A 22,767-nucleotide genomic window follows, 5' to 3' on the forward strand; every position below is an offset into this window, starting at 1 on the left:
ATGGTAAGGCTTATTATTTTGCTGTGATTTGAAAATATGCTTCGTTGCCATCTGGTACCAAATGTTTCATCAGTGCAACAGGGGAAAATCAAAGTAGGGCTTTTTTTGATAAAGGTTTAATGGGATTGACATTTGAGTAAAAATCTGTTGTAGAACATGATATTGGAAGAAAAAAAAGATTTCATGGCACAATTGTCTATAGGCCTTCTACACACATTTTACAACCTGACACACACCACCTACTTCCATAAACCTTTCTGTTAAACAGTACATGCTACTTTTAACTGTCTTTTCCCTATTATATTTCATTTCACTTATATTTGTTTGTGCAATAATCCTGAATTTGGTGGAACTAGATGAGCATGTCTCAGAGCCCCTTCTGCAAACAAAGTAAGTCCTTGTGTCCATAAAAGGACAAGTCTGACTCCAACCCTACATGTTTCAGTGCCCTCATAGTTCTTTTGATGGGCATTATGTGCTATTGCCAACTGTTTAAATGTCAGTGCTGTCTCCATTATCCTTGATTCTGTGAATTCCAGTTAAATCACTTTTGCTGCACCTGTGACCTTAGCAAACTAGGCAGCTGTCCCAAAGTCCAAACTTTCCCCCCGTAGTTGAAGGTCAAGAAACACTTTGAATGTTGCATGCTTATAACTCCCTAGAGGCGCATACTCCTCTCATTGAACACGATTGGGAAACAGACACACCAGCATCTCTGAAACATTCTGCGTGGAAATTCTTTCAATAGCAATGCTATTTTCTTTTCCATCGTTGCAGTAACTTATCACTTGCACCTCTCAAGATGCTGGGCTGCATACACAGTACAACTTAATCCACACAATAACATTCATGTAACATAGTTTTAGATGCTAAATTCTTTTTCTCTTGCTATCAACCAGCAATGAAAATAGAGTGAAATATTGCTATCAGGGATCTTTCATTTGTTCATTCTTGTCCTTAGTGTTCTATTTAACAATAAAAATGGGACGGCATTTTTAACAGGCAATATAAAAAGAGTTTGTTTGTACTTCATAGAACTGTCCCCTGGAGAACAAACCTTTATCCCATTATTTACTAGTCCTCTAGATGTTGAAGCCATGGAAAGCAATCAGAGATGCTTCTTATAAGGCTCAGTATGTTGTAGGGCATAAAGTGCTAAAAAATTTCCCCAGATCAGACTGCAGACTGCAAGCACAAATAAGTAATGCTGGCATTTGTTATGGCAATTGCTCTCTTAATTGTTAATTCTTTTAATTAAATATTGGGGGTTTGAAGGAAGGAATGTTTGCTGTTAACTTTTATTAAGACATCATTTGCTAAAAGGAATCATCAGGAAAAAAATGAAAAGAAATCTTGCACGGAAGAGAAAATGTGGTGTTTGTTCTGTTTCTGCAGACTGACAAGATGCTGATTAAAAGTTAAAATGAAAATTTAAATGAAAACATGACAGTATTTTGTTACAGTCCGCCCCCCCTCCAGTGCTTATTGCAGGGAGGGTAAACAACATCAAATAATTATTTACTGTTATTATTATTATTTGTCCAGTTTGAGACAGAGTACTGTTTCACATGGTCTTCACAGCAAGACATGTTTATTTTGCAACATTATCACCTTCTGCTCAAACAGATGTTTGAGGCACTGGGAAAAAGAAACTACAAAACTTGTTTAGCCAGGAATGATAGTGGGCCGAGTGTGTTTGTACTGTAGCATATGGCCAATGCCACCACACCACTATTATACTTAGCTTCAACTCTTTTGAATCTCCTATTGGCCACCAGCCTGCCACACTGCTAAGATCTAAGGCAACTACTCACAAGTCATTTTTTAAAGTGATTGATTCTGGTGTTTGTAGAGAGCCATGCATTATAGTGTAGAATTGTGCTTTGTTTCTCTTTAGCAATTCTTCCCTCCCTCTCGGATTCCTTAACAGTGCCACTTAGCTAGCAGGTGCACTATGCTCCGTTTGCTTGAACAAACTACCACAAAGTGCTCAATGACCTACAATTCTGTAATGTTCAATTACTCCCTTGGACTGAATGACAAAAAGAAAGGTGACTATTAATGACTCTAAAAGCATCAAATGAGATCAATAAACCATCAAAGCCTTGATCCTGGGGGAACTTTTAACACCCCTCTTTGCACACAGTTTCTTTTCAGTGAAGATTGTATTTAAAAATGAAATCTTCCATCTGTTAATGGCATTTTTAGGCCCCTCTGTGTGCAATAAGTAAAGGATAATTAGCACCTGTATGTCTTGGAAGGTTTTTGAAAATGGTGGTTGACAGAACTGCTATGCTGTATTTCCTTGTCCACATGCTGATAGTGGCAACAACCTTTAGGCCTTTTCCCATAAAAACAAATATTCTCACGAGAATATTAAAGACCATTAAGAACTGAGTCATAGATTAGAATGCCCAGTTGTTCAAAATTGCCCCACTGGCTTCCTGTGCTAAAGGCATAATGTAAACTGTTGCAAGTAAAAGCTTTGATGGAGGCAACAGCCACAGATGCTGCCATGTTAGTGAGTTGCAGATTCTTTGAAGATTTTCTGCATTGCCTTAGCAAAGCCCAAGAAGTCCAAAATGGCCCACCAGCTATGGTGGAAGGAATGCATAAAGAACTTGGTTTTGCTGCATGCCCAATATTGCAACTGAGGTTGTCAGGAACCTGGCACAGGGTCATTGGTAAGAAATAGGGATCAGTTTGTCACATTTATGGATCTGAAATGGGTCTGAAAATTGTTTCAAATTTGGCAAAAAACAAAGAAACAAACAACCACATTCATACACAAATATCTATAAAAGATAAGCTCATATTTTTCAGATGGAGGCAAACACAAAGCAAAAAGTGAACAAACACATACTCGCTGCTAGATGGGCCAATGGCCAGGAACCTTAATGGCCTGCAGGACGTCTGCAAATCTTTGGGGCGGTGTGGTGGTCGGATGACTAAAAATGAAATGTTCATAAGTAGGAGGAAGGGATTGCAGTACGAATTCAAAGCTGTGTGATAAGCAGTGGTTCAATAACAGGGATATCTCTAAAGGTATAGAGAGCTCATTTCCAGAATTGAGCTCTGCTGTGGTTTCATTGTACAGACAGTTTGTTCACAATACTTCCATTTCAACGCCGGGTTTATTATTCACAGAGTCCCTGGCTCTTTATCAGTGCTGTTCTTGGCTGAATTCATTATGCACACCCAAACCAATATTTGTGGGCATTAGTTGTGAATGGATCTGGATAGTAATGTTACCTACTTACATAATTAAGCCACTACAAGCTGTTGGAAGGAATACAACTTGTGTACTGGCTTCTTGGATGCTAATCAATGATTCATTAGCTAAAACCTGCCTGTCTGGTGATACCCTCTCAGTGCCATGCATTGCAGATTAATGAGGGAAAATAGAGCAGATATATACCACACATAGAGGCTTTTGTATGAGAGCATAGTAAATACCCTTTATTTTAGGGCTGGACACCAGTGGGGGTCAATATGTTGCTTGACTCCAACTCCCATCAGCCCCAGCCAACATTGCAAAGACTCAGAGTTGTAGTTATAGTCCAATAACATTGGGGGGGGCATGCCCCTCATCCCTGCTTTATATGTAGTTCACAAGGAAAAGTGAGATACGGAGGTGATGCTGTTGGAACACTGTTGGGCAAAATGTCATCCCTTTCATAAAATTGGAGCTAGAAAAGTTGTTTCTCCTGTAGGCAGTGGTGCAGTTAGGCAGTTTTGGACTCTGGACTTAAGGGCTCTACAGCTCCCTCTGTTCCAGCTTTAGATCATAACACATATCACTTGGCTTCAAATGGCAGCATCCCCAACATCCTACCATGATTTGTGGCTGCCACATCACAGCTGTTAGAACAAAAGCAGCAACAAAGGCAACCTTGTTGAATGTGCTTTTACTGAATGATAATGCCCAGGTTGCAGGTTTGATCCTTGTATGGGATAGCTGCATATTCCTGGTGCCTACCAATTCTACAATTCTATGATTCTATGATTCTGTTACTCTTCCCCTCATCAGACCACTTTTCCTTTCCAATAAGTGACCAAGAGCTTCTACTCACAAACCAATCAAAAATATAATTTTACAACCCTCTATCTCAGCAGTTTACAGAATCCAGTATTCACAGGCCAGACTTGGGTAGCTAAATAACAGTCAACTATCATTCACCAACAGATACTTAGTATTACAAATGTTACTGTTACATGATCCCCAAATACATACATTATACAGTATGTAAACTAAACTTTGTTCTAGTCAGTGATTTTTTTTTCTGGGGAGACGCAGGGGTATGCATACCCCTAAACATTTTGTGAATCTTTGTACTTTTGTCCATTTGCTGTGTTTATTTTCCCCCAATTTGAACTATAAAATGGTGATTTTCCTGAGTCAAAATGAGAGTACCCCTAAACATTTTTAGGGGGGGAAACACTGGTTCTAGTAAAAAACATTTTAAAAAGTGATTTATCTGGAGTCCAACTACATCTGGAAGCTACCAAGTTGGGAAAAGGCCCTTTAAGCTAAAACGAGTCCAGCAGACCTGCCTCATTTGCCTGGCCAAGGCAATTTTGGGGATGAGAAACACATCCAAACACAAGGCCCCAGCTACTAAAAACTTCTTAAAATTGCTCTTTTAAACTTGGCAGGTTCATGTGTTTCAAAGCAGCTGATCTCCACTGCAGTTTCATAAGCTTCATGGCCACACATTGTGATAAACCTCTGGGCACCCCAACACTCCTAGCTAGTTATCAAAAAACTCATTACCAATTTCTGAATCCAGACCTTTATGCCTGCCAGGCTCGTTTATCGTCACGTCAGTTTCAATTTTGTAAGTGACATGCTGACAAAAAACTGAAAACTGAAAATACTAAGTATTGATCCAACAAATTAGTCTGTGCATATTGTGGTAACCAACATTTCTGTGTTTTCAAGATGAAGGAAAGAAGAAAATATTGACCATCCAGACAGATCTTAATGAAAACAATACACAGTATTTCAGTTTTACTAAGGCTGTTAATATTTAACAAATGATAGAGCTTTCAAACAGAAAAAGCAGGAAAATAAGAGCTGTTAAATGAAGTACATAAAGGATAATGCATGGTTGTACTTAACCAATCCATTATTTCTACATTGCGAATTTCTTCAGCTGGTCTAACCAGGAGATTTCTTGGGTATCTGCTAGTACCACAAGTGTGGTGAAATATATGGCAGGGACAAAGAAGTCACACATGGCAAAAAGGAGTCCTTTAAAAACTGGAAGAATTGAACAAAGGACAAATATAAGACAGAGCATGAACTCTGGCCAGACAAAGGCAAGTTGCTGGTAGAGCGAGTGAAGAAGCAATTTGAGGAACAAATTGCTAAAGCCATAAAAACAAGCAAACATTTCAAGCAGGTAACAAGCCAGGGCAGCAGAAGGACCTTTATAGGACAATGGCATGGAAGGAAAACTGAAGGACAACAGGGGAGTGCAGAGTGAGTGCATTTGTGCTCACAAAAGGGTTTAAGATCTGCTGTTCGTGTAAGAGAAGGAGAGGAGATTTTTGTGGACTTGTCCTCTCTCCAGTGTCCTAGTGCAAGGGCACCATGTGGATTCCATGCTCTGGGCATCTGTCTGCACTAGAGAATATGTTGGAAATGCACTGGGGAAATCTGAATTGTAACACCTATGCAAATCAGTCACTGCCTGTATTAAGGTAATTCATAGATTACCAATCAAAAAATCCCCTGGGCTGGACAGTATTCATTGCAGAGTCCTTAATATAGTGAAGTTCATAATACCCACAGAATGGCTACAGCCCTAAGAAGGCTGTGAAAACAAGTCTCATTTCATGTATGACCTCCATGTGGGGCAACTTTGCCTGGTGGTGTACATCCCAGAGAGCGGCAGGGAGGCATAGTTTTGCTTCCCCCATTACGCCCCATTTAAAAGGCCTCACCCACAAGAGTTCAGGGTCATTTTTGCCTTGCGAGCTTCCCTCAGTTTCAGAGCCTCACTGGTTGCTTTGTGTCATTGGTTGAGAGGGCTGGAGAAGATCCACCCCCCTCCCAATCCAGTTGGACCCTGGTGGGCAGGGAATGTGGTTCACCTTTCCCTTAGTGAATTAAGGCTTACTTTGGTGAAAATGTCATTGGGCTAGATCAGCATAGTAAAGGGGGCCTCCATAAGGCGCCTGGGGTTAAGGATTGGCTAAGGCACATCCTAAAGTCAGGTTAAGGCCACTACCTGGCTGGAATCTCTCCCACTGTGACCCATTGAGACCCTGAATGCTTGGCTTGTACTCCATCAGGGTACAATGCTGGGTGATTGCCATGAATGGGGTTTGGACACTTCCCAGCCCCAATGGAATGCCAATCCACCAGGAAGGGCTGAGTGGGATTAGGAAATGATCCTTGCTTTATTGCCATGCCCAACCTGCTTTCCACCATAGTCAATAAATACTGTATTTGGCCAGATAGTCAGCCAACACCTGTGTCCTATCAAAGTTATTTCGCTGCTCTTGCACAGCTGCAGAATGCACCTGCAAGGGGAACAGACAATCTCTCCAGGTTTAGAGCAGTTTTCTTTCTGCGGGGGTGGGGTGGGGGGGATGAGGCTTTTAAAAAAAAATCTCACTGTGTACATTATTGTCTTCACAGGAAACTGGAGCAACAATTTTTTAAACTCTGTTTTCCTTAATGCATTGTTTGAAGCCACATCATACATCCAACTTGCTGAAGTTAGGCAGATCTGCATAGTCAGTGTCTGGATGACAGACCACTTGGGAATCCCATTTATGCTACTTTGAGCTGCATGATAACAGAAAGGTGGAATATCAAAGCCCTAAGCAATCCAGTGGGCAGGGATTGAAGCAGTACTGGCAGCTTAACAGTTTGGATGAATATGAATAAATATGAATAAATGCAGTTGTGTATGGCTCCCAGCAAAGGATGCACTCAACAAAGTTATAAAGTATCTTTCAGATGAGGCAAAAAATGGGTAGCCTCTTTCACGGTAAACAAATACATCAGAGAAACAGTTGGAGAGGTTTCAGCTAAGCACTAGAAGTGACACACACACACACACACACACACACACACACACCATTTCCCCACTGAGCCTGTATATTTATCAGTTGTGTCTTCAGTCCAGTGGCTTGTATCCAATGAAGTTATCCTGTCCATGCCATGACTACTACTTGCACAAAGTGTGTTCTCCTTCATGGAGAGCACATGTTGCGGTGGGGTCTGGCAAGACATCGCTCTGTTGCTGGGTGGGATCATTTAGATGGCCGTGACCTGATTGGGTTTTTCTGGGTTGTTGGGGAGATTTTAATATTGCCAATTTTGATGGACAGCCCAGAGGCTATACATTCTCTGCACGCAGTGTTGAGCTTCCTCTTTTCGCTGCGTGCATCAGATCACCCACCCACCCTCCCTATAATTAGGGCTTTTTGCGTTGACCTTGCTATGCCTGTCATGGGGTCATCTGCTTTGGGGGCAGGGGCCAGGTAGGATTTTTTTCCCATTTGGCTGATTGGCTGGTGCCATTTGGTTTTTGCCTACTGCGTAGCAAATCGTCACAACTTGTAAGGTTGTGGTTAGGCATTGGTTAAAAAATAGGTTGGTGGAGGGGTAAAAATTGGCTGTGCCTGCCCCTCCAATGGTGCTGCTGTGCAAGGAATTCCGTTAAAGGAATCCAGGGGCTCACCATGCTTTTGTCTGTACCCCAAGCAAGGGGCTAGAGCCGCGCAAGAGCCCCTGGGAGCATTAGGGGAGAGGCGAGGATCTGGCGCTCAGCTCCATTCTCTCCCCAAAATGTTTTCCCTTTACTGACATCTGCAGGTGTGCGGGTGTCAGTTCTGTCCCCGGGCAGGGGCAGATAATTGCAACCAATGCATAAGCAACCACTCACATTTTGTATTTTAATAAAGTTGTGGCCAAAATTATGCCACAAACCTTAAACTAAAATTTCTGTGTGAAGTGTAATTTATTTGAGGGGTGGCTTGGGGACCTTGACACGCAACAGAACTTCTCTCCTTCTTCTCTCCCCAGATGCTCCCCACTGCCTCCCAATCTGCTCTGGAGGCTTGGGATAGCCCTCTGAACAAATTTGCGGGGAATGGGGGGAAAGAATAGGAACAAGCAGAAGTACCTGCATGACTGGAGCAGCCTTTGTTAGATATAACCTAATAATTTCCAGAAGATGAGCTTTTAAATTAATATACTGAGCAGACCTGGGGCTAGTCTAACATAAGCGATCAGGTTATTATTGTGGCCTCTTGCTCTAATCTTTCTTACTTTTTTTTTTACTGTTTATTGTGCTGATTTGTAGGCTTCCCCCTCTTACCTACAACTCTGTTTCTTTCTTTTGAATATATTGAATAATTGGGTGTGGGGGTGGAAATATACAACCATGCAATTCCTCTGAGCTCTTAATAACTTTCTGAATGCAGCTCAGGGTCTAAACTGCTTTTCTGTTTGATTATTTTAGTTCTGAGGGGGAAGAAAGAAATAAAATATTACTTGTTAAGACTTTAGAAGTACAGTAGATTTATGGTTGTTTGCTTCCTCCAAGCTTAATAAGAAAGCTTCCATCAGTATCCTTTCCAAAATGTTGCCGAACATATCTTCAGCTTTCAGAGAGGTTTAACAAAAATCAATCCCACATGTGGGTTACACTGAGACACAGGGAAGCAGAACTCAAAGTGTTGTTGATTTCAGTTTTCTTAGATGTTTGCCAGGTTTCCTTAGAATCCAAGGCTTTGATGTTTCTTTTGTATGACACAGTCCAACACATAGCAAAAAGGACAACATCAAACCTACCAGTGGTTGGCAGGCAACTGCCACTTATTAAACTATATCTGCTCTTGTTGAAGTTGTTTCTAAAGTAAATTTGTGGATTTAAAATCTAGGGATCTACCAAGCAGGAAAAATTGTATTTTAGGAGTCACGTTAAAATATTTAGATGAGTTGAGATTTAAGAAGGCCATGCATAAGAAATGCTATTGGGTGACAGAGAGAACACAGAACTGATCCACATTTTTATTTTTATTTTAATTTTTACATGTTCTTTGCCTCTGTCTTTACCCTAAAGGAAAGCTGTGCCCAACCTGGTAGTAACAGAATAAATGATGTAAGGAGGCAGCTGCAGCCCAACCTAAAAAGAGGTGGTAAGGAGAAATCTAGCTATGTATATGAATTCAAATTCCAAGTCCTGATGAGCTGTACACAAGGGTACTAAAAGAGCTTGCAGATGCAATCCCAGAGCCTCTGTCTATAATCTTTGAGAATTCTTAGAGAACAGGTAAGGTGCCTGCAGACTAGAGGCAGGCAAATGTTGTCTCCATCTTCAAAAAGGGGAAAAAGAAGACCCGGGTAACCCAGGGGCGTAGGAAGGGGTGTGTGTGGAGGGAGTGATTTGCTCCGGGTGCCACTCTGGGAAGGGTGACAAGATGGCCCCTGCCTCCCCCCAGCTGTAGAGCAGCTGAGGGCGCACACAGTCCGCATGGGCGCCGTTCGCGCGGTGTCCATATGGGCTGCCTCTCGCATGCAACCATATGGGCTCCCACTCATGCGCAGTCCGTACGGGATGCCACTTGTGCAGCAGCCTGTATGGCCGCCGTGCGGGAGCAGCAGCTTGTACAGACTGCGTATGTGCGACATCCCATAACGGACTGCGCATGTGCAGCATACAAATATTTATTCTGAATGCTCTCCTCTGTTCCTGCCATTCATTATGACCCCCCATTTTTCCACCTTATAAAATTTTGTCCTCATTGACACCTTGACATAATATCTTTATAATGCAAAAGAAATGCGTATCTTACCTGCTCATCTATTTGGTACATAATTGGGAACTGTTACATTACCAATGAGTGTTCCTTATGGAAGTGTGACTGCCTTTCATTGTTACGGTTTACAGTGTAATGATATGGGTGGCCACAAAACATGCATTAACCCTGTCCCTTTGTCAATAAAGCTGACTTGCATTTTCCCTCCAAAGGCATGCTATACGCTTCCAGTTCATGATTTATTAATCATACTGATGCACCTCTTGCTTTTTTTAACTTCATATGCCATTTAAACTGACCCTAAATATTTGTATTTCAACAGGGGCACATTGCATGTTCATATATGAGTTTATTGAAAACATACTGAATCTGCTTTCTCTTTCTTAGCTTGGAAAACATGTTATTCCTTTTTATGATATACTATTTAAAATAAGAATAAAAAGCTTTGTTCAGTCCATTTCTTGTTCTCCCTTTTAAAAATATAATATTCTTTTGTTTCCTTGATAAGTGGAGAAAAGGGATTCATAAAGGAGAGGCTGAAATATCAGACCCAGCCTCATATGTGTATATATGCTTTTTTGCACATGTACTTAGGCACGTAAATGCATGGTGGAATGTATGTAAAGCCATATACTTGTGGAAAGCATCAAAGCCCCCCCAAAAAAAAATAAGGGTGTTTCTATGAACTTCACATACACCAGTGCACTTGTTCTTATTCCAGTGTAAATGTGTGTGGGGGTGTGGGGGTGTCAGTTCTGTGAGGCATTTCTCCAGAGGCATCCTTGATTGCCTGGCCACAGATCCTCCATTTCTAAGGCTTTTATTTCCACTGCATAAGGAGGGATCTAATAAAAAATTCTACATATTGGAATGTGCTTGCCTGTGTTGGAAGAAGATGAAAAGTGATAACCTCACAGGACAAGATGTGAAGCTGGGGCATGGGAAAAGATGGATAGAATATTGCAGGCTGACTCAAGTAGGCACAAAGCAAATTGGGTGTACTATAGAACGAAATTGTAGGCATCTATTGTCCTTCAAGGCATACAAGTGCTAATAGCTAATCCTGCACTTGTCTGAAACATAGCAAAGGTAATGGATGCAGTTATATTTTTTCGATATCCGTGGATTCCCCAAAGCATTCATGTCATTCCTGGCTAGGAACATTTGTTACACAGATAGAAGCACAGACTGTGAGATTATCTGGCATTTGAGTAATATTCAACAACAGATGTTCCGGGCTACTGATCCTTGGAGGCATGTTCAAAAATGATTTTAAACAAGCTGGGGGTGGGAGGTGGGGGTCTGTGAGTGGGAGGGGATAAGTAGTTGGCCAGGTTCCACATATACAAGCACACCTCTCTAGAGTATGAATTGCCAATGTGACACCCATAGACATACATATGCACACAGAAGGCCCCATTCCTTTTCCTGCAAGCCCCATAATCTGTTCTAGAGAGTTCACAGGGGTCTGTACAAAAGGAGAGGAAGGGGAAATTCCTTTGCACATGGAGAAATCTGTTGTGCAAGTGGAATGGCAATGTTGGCTATAATCCACAGTTCTCTTCTTCCCAGAAACCCCAGAAACCCATTTCTTTTTTAGGGGGATGGGGGGCAGCCTTGTCTTCACAATTTTCTCACATGCAATAATACATTCATCCATACATACATTTAGCTTTGCTTTCCCACTACTTTAAGGGCCTCCCTTGATCTGCCCTAAACCATGATTTGAGTAAAAGAATTGCATTAAAATTTGCTGTGGGGAAGACAAGAGTACCTGGGCTGACAAGAGACCTTGAGCTAGACCATTATTTTATCAAACTTCCCCCCTTCAATCTGTATGTTCACTAGAAGCAATTGCAATTTTGTATCCACTGTTGGTTTGGTACAAAAATTCCTTTCTGCTAAGCAAATGGAGGAGATCACAAATTCATGAAAGGTAGAAACAACTCTTGTGTTCATCTTGTCTAGACCTCTTAGTTTACACCTTGAAGAGGAAGTCTGCTTACCTTATTTGGTAGGCAGTGTTGCCCTGGGCCCTGCGGTGACCTGGCCAAGGGCCAGAGACTGGCACCCTCCCTCCATGCTGTTGGCGCTGGGTGGAGCCCCGCTCAAGGGGTGGGCCTCACTGACCAATCAGTGCCAGTGGAGGTGTGTCAGTGGGGAATTTAAACTCTGGCGCGGCGGGGAGGCCATCCTCTTGTGTCCTTCGCCGGAAGAAGGGAACTTCTAGATACCATTTTACAGTGGATTTTTCAACAGTAGCCACATTTAGGATCCAGCAGCCTCCTGACAAATTAATCAATTGCTGAAAGACTCACAGAATAACAGGTGAGAAGAGGTGTAGCTGAATACCAGGTTCTGTCAATGCTCTCTTTTGTTTCCACATATGTTACAATGCCCAGATAAGTTGTGTGCAGCTGCCAAAGGTGAGAGAGAAGCATTGTTTTGCATGACCCTTCAATTTATTTTCCTCACTTTACAAAGAAATGAGAATTTTATGCTTTTACTACCCTTTTCCTCTTTAGGATTTTGTTTAATTGTCCTCCTCTTAAGCCAACTAGTAAATAGGAAGGCTCAAAGCAAAATTAATTGATTGTATATAAGTATTATTACTTTGATTAAACATCCCAAGATTAATTTTATGCTTATTTGCAACTTTATTGTCATATTCATATTCATTCCAATCCCTCTGACCAGTTGGCACAATTGCAAAGCATTTATATCAATATCTCAGATAAGATGGAGTACCAGATTAATCCAAACACCCAGACAGAATTTGCCGAATGGAGGCTAATTTATCTTTTATCGACAAAAATCAAAGGAACTTAAGCAATAAGCATGGAGGACATTAGCAACCATTTTGTAAAGTTATCAGTTTATTGAGAAGGGCAGTCTGATGTCGTAAATTTCCACTGAATGATTTTTCTGACATAATTGGAAATATAATATTTCTTAAAAATAGTAAATCTCATCTATTAAATATTAATCTATCTAAAATATCCAGTGATAAATGGGAGTAATTTGCATGGAGAGACTCAGCATTCTATTCTTCCGCATAATTGCACACATGAGCCGGTATGAAAATTTGTGCAATTTGGCAGCAAAAGTAAAAGTTTCTATACACTTCAAGAACACACTTCCACCATGCATATTGTTCTGTAGCTTAGCCCTTTGTGTATTGTGAAGTAAAAGGAATTGTATAATGGGCATTTGACAGAATCTTGAGAACCACTGGGAGGAGTCCACAAAACATTTTTTTTCCTGCACAAGATTTTCTGGGTGAGACAGAAGTACCACAAGCTCACAGCTGCTAAGATCATCAGTGCCAGATGCCCCACCTCCTTTTTCAAAAGAGGGTTCTCCCCACCCCAAGACTGCAATCTGATTTCCCTCTTCTTGCTTACTGTAATCTGATCATTATCTGATCTCCCAGCTTATGCTATTTGCCTACAAACAAACAAACAAACAAGCATTCTGTGCAATAAATGCGATGATGCAATTATTTTTGCACATATTTTCATCCTAGTATTACCTTTACAGCCAGCGTGGGAACAAGCCATGCAGCAGAAGCAGCCATGTTTCCACAAAATTAACAGCAGAGCAAGCGCTTATGGCAAAGGTAGCCATCATGTGATGACTGGGTGATGTGGATTTTTTTTTTTTTATTGAATGCATGAGAATGGCTCAATTTAAGTGGGATGCTAGCTAAGCTATGGTGGTAATGTTACTCGATAATCAGAATATGGGGGAGTTCTTATGCATGCCCATTCCAAGGTGCCACCTTAGAATCCTATCTAGCACTGCAGCTTTGTTTGGAACCATCCTTATGGAGGATCAGCAATATCTGATGAAAGCCCCAAAGAGTACTTGAGGTCACAATCTCAAGAGGCAGCCACCCATCCCAGAGGAAGCCAACAAATTAAGTGTCCAAGTATGTAGGAACACCTAGCATGGGATCATCATAATATGTTACAAATCCATGTGACACGACATACTTTGAGGTTCTTATTCTGTTCTGGTATGGATTCAGAAGATCTGAAGGTGGAATTGGTTTTATGACTCAGACTGTCACAGAGGGTGGGATTGACTGAGATTGGAGCTGAATTTAAATTTCCCAGGATACGTCCGTCCCCCCCCCCCCGGGAAAATTTCTGAGATTTTACCCTCTCCCAAAAAAGAAGGCCTAATATTCTCCAAATATTCACCACCATTTTTGGATAGTGTTACAAAATGACCAGGAATGACACCAGGACTGGGACATTGTGGAGGATACAAAATGGTGTCCAGGATGCCAGTGCAGCAGCTACTGCTGCCAGTGACAGAAAGAAAGGAGAAGAAAGAAAACAGCTGGGCTACATCCACTGCTAATAGTAAGTCCCATCCCTAAGAAGCCATTGGAGAATTTCTCCTCCCCCGAAGAAATTTGGATAAAAGTTGCTCTCAATTTCTCTGCCACAAAATGCAGGGGCAGGGAGATAGGTAAAGGTACCCCTGACCGTTAGGTCCAGTCGCGGACAACTCTGGGGTTGCAGCATTCATCTCACCTTATTGGCCAAGGGAGCCGGCGTTTGTCTGTAGACAGCTTCCGGGTCATGTGGCCAGCATGACTAAGCCACTTCTGGCGAACCAGAGCAACGCACAGAAATGCCATTTACCTTCCCGCCGGAGCGGTACCTATTTATCTACTTGCACTTTGACATGCTTTCGAACTGCTAGGTTGGCAGGAGGATCGGGAGATAGTGAGATGCTATTTGCACATAGCTCTAAGCACTGGAATCTTTTGGATCTGAGTTGCTGCGTATCGAGGACCTCAAGCCACCCCCCATTGACTTAACACAGGAGACATAATTTTTGTTTGGGTTTTTGGCAATAATTTAGGGCCACAACTTTATTTAAATACAAATTCGGTGAGTGGTTGCGTAGGCATTGGTTCAGACTACTGTCCTACCGGGACAGAGGCTGGCCTAGAACCAGCGATTGGGAGAATGCCGCTGAGGAGAGTTAAGGAACGGGGGGCAACACGCTTCCCTCTCCCCATGGTCCCGGGGACTCGGCCACAGCCCTAACCCCTACCGGGGGCTTCGGACAAGCATAAGAGTCGCCGGATTCCTTTAACGGAATTCCCAGCATCATCATGATTCTGGATGGGTACCGCCCAATCCAGCAATCCACACAGGAACCAATGCCTAACCGCCAACCTTACAAGTTGTGACAAGTTGCTACTGCAGTAGGCAAAACCAAATGGCAACAGCCAATCAGCCAGATGGACAAATTCCTACTGGGCCTCTGCCCCAAAGCAGACGACCCCATGACAGGCAGTTGCAAGGTCAAGCACAGAGGCTGAAGAAAAAGAGGGGGGGCGGGATGGGTGATCAGAAGCCGAAGCCAAGAGAAGGTTCACCCTGCGTGCAGAGGATTATATAGGACGCTAAGCTGTCCATCACAAGTTGCAACATTTACTTTTGCCCAGTAACTCTTAACTGCCCTATAGCTGCTAAGGCCGGCTACCAGCCCCACCCCCACAGGAAGGGATGTGTCTTGCCAGGTCCCGATCGCAACACGTTCTCTTACTCATGGTAGAACCCGATTTCTCAGAATGCTCCTGGGAAATTATCTCAGAAAATTACAATCTAACTTTTGGTGCCGGGGAAGACATCGCAGAGTGAAGGCAAGGAAGGTGCAAGAGTAACAGGTGAAATAAATGCATAAATGGTGTTACATATTCTTCAGACACATTTTAGCTAGGCATGAGCTTTATGAAGTTCTCACAATCTGTCTCCTTGCTAAAAATCAGATTTTCCTTATGCAGTTCATGAATCCCAAAATTAGCAGAACTGAACTAATTTTTTAGAGGATTTGGGTGAGCCATTCCGAACAACATATGCCCCATCCAAGTTGAGAAGTGATTGTTAGCCTGGACACCAAAATGTAGCAGCTCCAATAGCATAATAGACACTTACCTATATCTTGAATAAAAGTAAAAATGCAGAGACTAATCAGCTTCCACAGCCCATTTTAAGATCCTTGGAGGGAATGTACTAAGTATGAATCTGTATAAAGGTAAAGGTAAAGGGACCCCTGACCATCAGGTCCAGTCGTGTCCGACTCTGGGGTTGCGGCGCTCATCTCGCTCTATAGGCCGAGGGAGCCGGCGTTTGTCCGTAGACAGCTTCCGGGTCATGTGGCCAGCATGACAAAGCTGCTTCTGGCGAACCAGGGCAGCGCACGGAAACGCCGTTTACCTTCCCGCTGGAGCGGTCCCTATTTATCTACTTGCACTTTGACGTGCTTTCGAACTGCTAGGTGGGCAGGAGCTGGGACCAAGCAACGGGAGCTCACCCCGTGTCAGGGATTCGAACTGCCGACCTTCTGATCGGCAAGCCCTAGGCTCAGTGGTTTAACCCACAGCGCCACCTGGGTCCCTTGGGATGAATCTGTATAGCTTTACATATTAAGAGTGTAATTCTTGTGCCTACAGGGGGCAATCAAAATCTGGCATAAAATTGTTGCACCCTACTTAAGCCCTTTTACATTCTCCAAAATTGAATTCTATTTTCTGGGTTGTTATGGGAGGTTTGATATATTTATACAATAAGCTATGCATACTACAATCTTATGGAAATTTGCAATTGTTTTCAAACATTCTCTGTCTCTCTCACATACATTAACATGCACACAAATTTATTTGGGGAACCAAAAACATTTCAGACTTAGTACCTTGTGTATACAACAGATTCCCCATTATTTCTTATAAACATAATGCTATAATAATCTATGCTGGTGATTCTGAAATGCTGTGTTAGAAGAACCTACCTGTGGTTTATAGGAGAGGTCACCAGGTATGCTGCTGTGAGTAAAGGGGAGAGCACAGCACAAGCAATCAAAGTGTTTTCATTTCCAGGCCAGATATTATTGGAGCTGATAGATAGGCTCTTCGCTACAGAAGACATGGCAAGAGGAAGGCTGGCAGATGATCTACAGTATGCAACACAACAGTAAGTGTGTGTGTCTGAATGGATGAGAGAGAAGGACAGCAGAAATTAAAATAAAATAGACACAGTCCTGCGGCGAACAGAACCCAGTGTCCTGATAGCAACATACCCCTCAACTGTCCCAATTTGATAGCAGGACACCCCAGAATTACAGAAGCCACCCTGGCTTCTGATGGGATTCTGGAATGTCCTGTTTTTGATCTCGTGTTCTCATGCGAGTTAGCTGGCTCACACCAGAGTGCCAGACCAAAAAAAGGAACATCCTGATTTTAAACAGCAGGATGTTGGAGAGCATGTAGGGGTGGAAATTGCCCCTTCTTCTGTCATCAGACTGATGAGCAGAGATGGAGTGATATGTATGGATCATATGGGGAAGGGGGCTGGTGTACTGGTGGTTGACCAAAAAGAGGTTATTCACTGCTTATGTCAGTGTTGTAGTTCTTCTAAAATGTATGTGGGTAGCTGAGATCCGTGTTTCAAAGGCCACATAGTGAGTTCATGGCTGAGATATGACCCAGGGACTTCCAGCCTCATACCTTACATTCTTAACAACTTCACCAGTTCTCCTGGTATGGACCTAGTAATGGACCAAAATGACCACACTCCAATTTTGCAGTCCACTTCTAAGCAATATCAGGATATAATAACATCATTCACAGATCAGAGATGTTTGGGGAACTCCCGAAAAGAATTAGGGTCCCCACTGTTAAAAATTCTAGCTTAGGTAGCCTGGCTATACAGTGATTGAATCTGACCAACCTAGGAGTAACTAATTGTCAGTGATGACTTGCTTTTGCTAGAGTATATACAGTGTATATATGCTACTCTAGGCCAGCTGCAAAGTGCATCAATGCAGTGGAACAATCTAAATTCCAATGTTTAACTCAATGAGATCCGTAGTTCAGTCACAGGTGATTTGGTCAAGATAGCAGCTCCTTTTAAAACGTCCTTCTTATTTACTTTCCATAAACCAGCAAGCACTCAAAGGTCTTTGGTGCGAATAGAAGAAAGAAGCACAATCAGTTTCATTTCCTTGGAATGGCTCAATAATCTTTAAGTTTCCGCTTCGCTTTAGCAAGATGGAGTGGGGGAGGCAGTGTGAGCTTCCCACTTGCTAACAGTTTATCTAACTTAGTCACGAAGGCCATTCTGCTCCGTGAGCAACAGGGCACTTTTGGTATGCAAAACACCTGCCTTCTTCTCTTCCCACATAATTCAAACTGCAATAAATGCATCTGACCCTGGTGCCGCAAAGGAAGCAGCTCCCATTGTTCTGCAGCCTTATCTTCTTCCGCAGGTGTCACATGAAATAGAATGAGACTGCTAATATATATTCATGTTTCCATTGATAACTTTGACAGGCAGGGTAAATAGAATCACTGGAACTTCATTCGCATTTGAGACAATGATACAGAACACATTGCAGTTGTTGAACAAAACTTTTGGAAGTTGTAATTCAAGTCTGACATTCTACTTCACGGAACTGCTTTCTTGATCATTCATTCAAGGATCTCATGTTAACTTGCATGGAATAATAAGGTTTCATCTTAGTAGTCTATTTTCCCCCCCCCCTTCTCCCCTGTTATAAATGCAAGGAGGTGAGCTGTGCGAGGCACATTATATATCTTCCCAGTTTCTAATACAATCTTGCCCTAAACTTTGATCCTATGAATAAGAACAGCAGTGAAGTTAGCCAGCTCTAAGGTCCTTGGAAGTCTCCATAACAATAGTGACAGGTCTGCTGATAAGTTTAAGGCCAAATAAAAACCCTAGTGCAGTGGCTTCCAACATAGTGATACATTATCAGGATTCTCTCAGGTTCAGATTGTCGTATCACCTTCTGCACTGACCTCCTAGTCCTGGAATAGGGAATGTGTGTCCTCCCCCCCCCCAATGTTGCAGGCATCCTGTCAGCCCCAGCCAGCAAGGTTCAAGGAAGTTGTTGTAATCCACCAGCACAGAAGCATAAAATTATAGAGTTGGAAGGCATGCCATAGGATCATCTAGTTTGCAGCTAAATAATCCCTGACAGATGGCCATCCAACCTCTGTTTGAAAACCTCCAATGAAGGTAATCCATTACACTAGGAGGATGACATATTACCCACCCTTTTCTTTGTCAGTGGTTCAAAACCATTGATTTAGAAATATATAAATCAATTTGAAATACTTAGTAACGATTTCAAAATGTTTATTATTTAAGTGGTTGAAAATAATGTTAACATAGAACCAAATAGGTTTTCAGATATTTGCTATTAAAAAAAACAGTTTTGGAGACTGGGGGTGGGGTGCTGAGCTGTTTTGGGTGTGTGTGTGTGTTTTACCTTTTAAAAACACTGTCATTTTTATTAAGATAGCTCATTATGGTCTTTCTCAGTTGGTATTAAGTCTGAAAATATGACCAGTGCAAAACATTTATTTAAATCAAGGTTAGAAGATACTATGGCTGAAGAGGGTAGATACCATTTTGTCATTGGCATCCATCTTTCTTGAGAGACAATGAAGTGCGCCTCCAGGGGTGAAGTAAAACTTCTGTGTTAGAAGCCCCAAAGTGATCTCCTCAGGGCGTAAGCTTGGGCAGTGCCTATGGAGGTCCTGGGCTGCACAGATGACAAGACCACGCCGCTCTCAGCCTTGCTGATGTGGTCTACAGGAAAGCAGAGCCACCAGCTTGGCTGCAAGAGTTGCAGCCAAGAGTTTGGCTGCCTGATTAAGACTAAACCACAGTCCAGTCCTACTGTGACCTTGGAAGCAAGTCCTACCGCATCTGGTGGTGCCTTTTCCCTAGAAAGTGTCTATTAGATTGTAGCCTAAGGATTTGCAACCTAGGGACAGTACATCATGCAGTGTACAAAGACAAAGTGCAAAGTGTCTTCTTCAGTGTTGCCAGGGCAAATCTGAATTCTCCAAGAGTAATAATTCCTATTTCCAAAGAAATCAATGCTCCAATAAGATTTGCCTATTTGCAATCTTAGTGTGGTTGCTTGTTATTTATTGTATGCATCAACCAGCCAATGGGCATTAAACCAATTGCCTATTTTTATAACTACACCCCTTATTCTGATAATCTTCATTATCCATTTATAATAAAAAAAAACATGACACTTTCTTATTAGGAGAGATAGTGTTTCATATCAAAATGCAGAAAAATGGAAGCATTAAAAACATATGCTGAGACTCTGGCAAAAGTAATAACGCTTAGGTCTGGTGTAATATAGAATATATTTCCTAATCAAATACACACTTCCTCTTAATGTAATCTACTCCCAAATCAAATGTGTTGTTATACATGGTAGCCTTGCAAGAAAAACAGCCCAGAGAAGATAACACTGTTATGCCTTTGCATATTACTTTTCATTCGGGAGGGAAATCTAATAAATGAAAAGTTTTCAGCATAAGTCAGATAAGACAGTGGTGGTTGGTCCCTCAAAAATCTTTTAAAGTACAAAAACTTTAGCCATCAGCTACTTCTTATGCTATCTTTCTGTTAGGTGTAGACTGGACCCCTCAGGATTAATTTCACTGAGCACAAGGTCTCCAATGCACAGGCAGTGCTTCATCTGTGCAGAGTAATGGTGAAATCATACATTGCACAAGAGAACTTCCAGTCATGAAATGGGCCTTCTCCTTCCTCTCCTTCCCTGAAACCCCCACCCCCCAGGTTTGCTAAATCTAATCTGGAGGCTCTCTCAACAGTCCAGAGCAGATTGTGGGAACATGTGGGGGGCTGCAGGGAGAAGAAGAAGAAGAGTTTGGATTTGATATCCCACTATATCACTACCCAAAGGAGTCTCAAAGCGGCTAACATTCTCCTTTCCCTTCCTTCCCCACAACAAACACTTTGTGAGGTGAGTGGGGCTGAGAGACTTCAGAGAAGTGTGACTAGCCCAAGGTCACCCAGCAGCTGCATGTGGAGGAGCGGAGACGTGAACCCGGTTCACCAGATTACGAGTCTACTGCTCTTAACCACTACACCACACTGGTTCTCAGGTAGGAAAAGAGGAAAATGAAGTCCTGTTGTGCATGCAGGCAAAAATCTGACCTCTTTTCCCATAGATATAATCAGCTGCAACCCATAGAACTGCCCCTCTGCCACCTACATGTACTTGTTCCTGTTCATTTCTATGAGAAGTGATAGCTAAGTCAGTAGAGCATGAGACTCTTAAACTCAGCACTGTGGGTTTGAGCCCCACGTTGGGCGAAAGATTGATGTTTGGAACAGATGATCCTTGTGGTGCCTTCCAATTCTATGATAGGCACTTTCAGGACATACAACCGTCCTCTTCTATTAAAACTGAAAGGGGACAACCTCCCTGTGTGGGAGACCCAGGTAAGCAACAAAACATTCAGAGTGTTGGGAATTTGGGACTGTGTCTTTTCTCCCCTTCCTTTTAAAAGCAGGCCTGAGTTATCTGCAGTCTTCCAAACTCAATGCAGCCCCTTTCTGCCCCCTCCATACACTCCATGAACACTTGGTCACTCAGATCCGTTCCTGCCAATGATGACGAGGAAAGGCGCAAAGGGCAGTGGCACAGCATCTGCTTTGCATGCAGAAGGTCCCAGGTTCAATTCCCAGCATCTCCAGCTTGAGCTGAGAGAGAGAGACCCCTGCCTGAAATCCTGGAGTGTTGCTGCCAGTCAGTGTAGATAGCATTGAGCTAGACGGGCCAATGGCATGATTCAGTATAAGACAGCTTCCTATGTTGCTATGACTTGACAAGTGACTGAAAATGCAGAGAGAGGGGGGCTGCTGCCACCTACTTGGCAGCTGATAACATAGCCGGTGAATTGGGGGAAGGGGTACTAGGTCTCGAAGCATTTAAAAAGACAAAAGCACATACAGTAAAAACAAAAACAAGTGTAATTCTAGACATGTCTTCTACAAAAAAATCCCCATAAATATAGCAGGACTTACTCCCAGGTAAGCGTATATACAATTTCAGCCCGAGTCACAAATTAGCATTAAAATAACTAAAAATGATTTTTTTTAGTTCATGTTTGCTCATATACATAATCCACATTCACTTCTGCATAAATACATTCATTAATTAGATGAAAATGAATGCAGTCATTTTAAAAGATCCATATCAAGAGTCGGAGTTGTTTCAGAACTTCACAAGGACTGAGTTCCTCCAAAATATCCAGAATCTTTCTTTAAAAGAAATCCTAATGATCTTTCAGTCATTTTTTTTTAAATAACTATCTCTCTTCATTTTCATATCCCTGTTTGATGTATCAGTTAAATTCTGTTTAATGAAAAGCAATTTAATTGCAAATGTTCTCTTTCCTCCCTCCCAAGTTATTTCCTCAACCTGGATTTAATTCAGGCAGCCTTGCCAGGGTAGAGGGCGAAGGGTGAGGATAAAAACTGCCCAGAGGAGCACATGAAGAATGAGAGAAGGAGGTCCGATACATTTTGCTCTCTGTGGCACTGCTCCTGGGGCTGTAAGAAGGTGTCATTTCCCATTCTGCCCTGCATTTGTCACACGCAACACCATTTCCATTTGGCTGCAGTTCATCTTCTGACAAAAGCTACTCTCATAGGAGCCAACTCCTAGGGCCTGAGGTCCCTTTGCCCTCCCCGATAAAATATTTGAGCCCCACCCCCCAGTTAATGGGCATTGCCATTTAAATGGTGTGTGTGTGCCACATCATGTGATCAGTTATCCAGGGCGGGAATTACCTGGCCCATCCCAATATTTTATTCAAGTTGGCACTCCAGCTCCATTATTTGACTCACTGCCGGTAAATCATGTAACGTATGTAAGTTATGTAATTAATTATTCCACCTCATTCATTTTGAAGCAGAGGAAATGCAGTGCAGTGGTGGTGGGGAGGGGAGTGATCAATTACATATCCTTAGCAGAATGAAAGCAACAGCAACAGTGAATTTCCATTACGCACATAGGATAACTCCCCTTTCCATTTTTGTCAGGATTCTCTGACATCCGTAACTTCTCCTCCATTACATGTATAAAAGCTGGCAATGCTGG

The sequence above is a fragment of the Lacerta agilis genome, chromosome 1 (genome assembly GCF_009819535.1).
Source record: "Lacerta agilis isolate rLacAgi1 chromosome 1, rLacAgi1.pri, whole genome shotgun sequence".
Lineage (NCBI taxonomy): Eukaryota > Metazoa > Chordata > Lepidosauria > Squamata > Lacertidae > Lacerta > Lacerta agilis.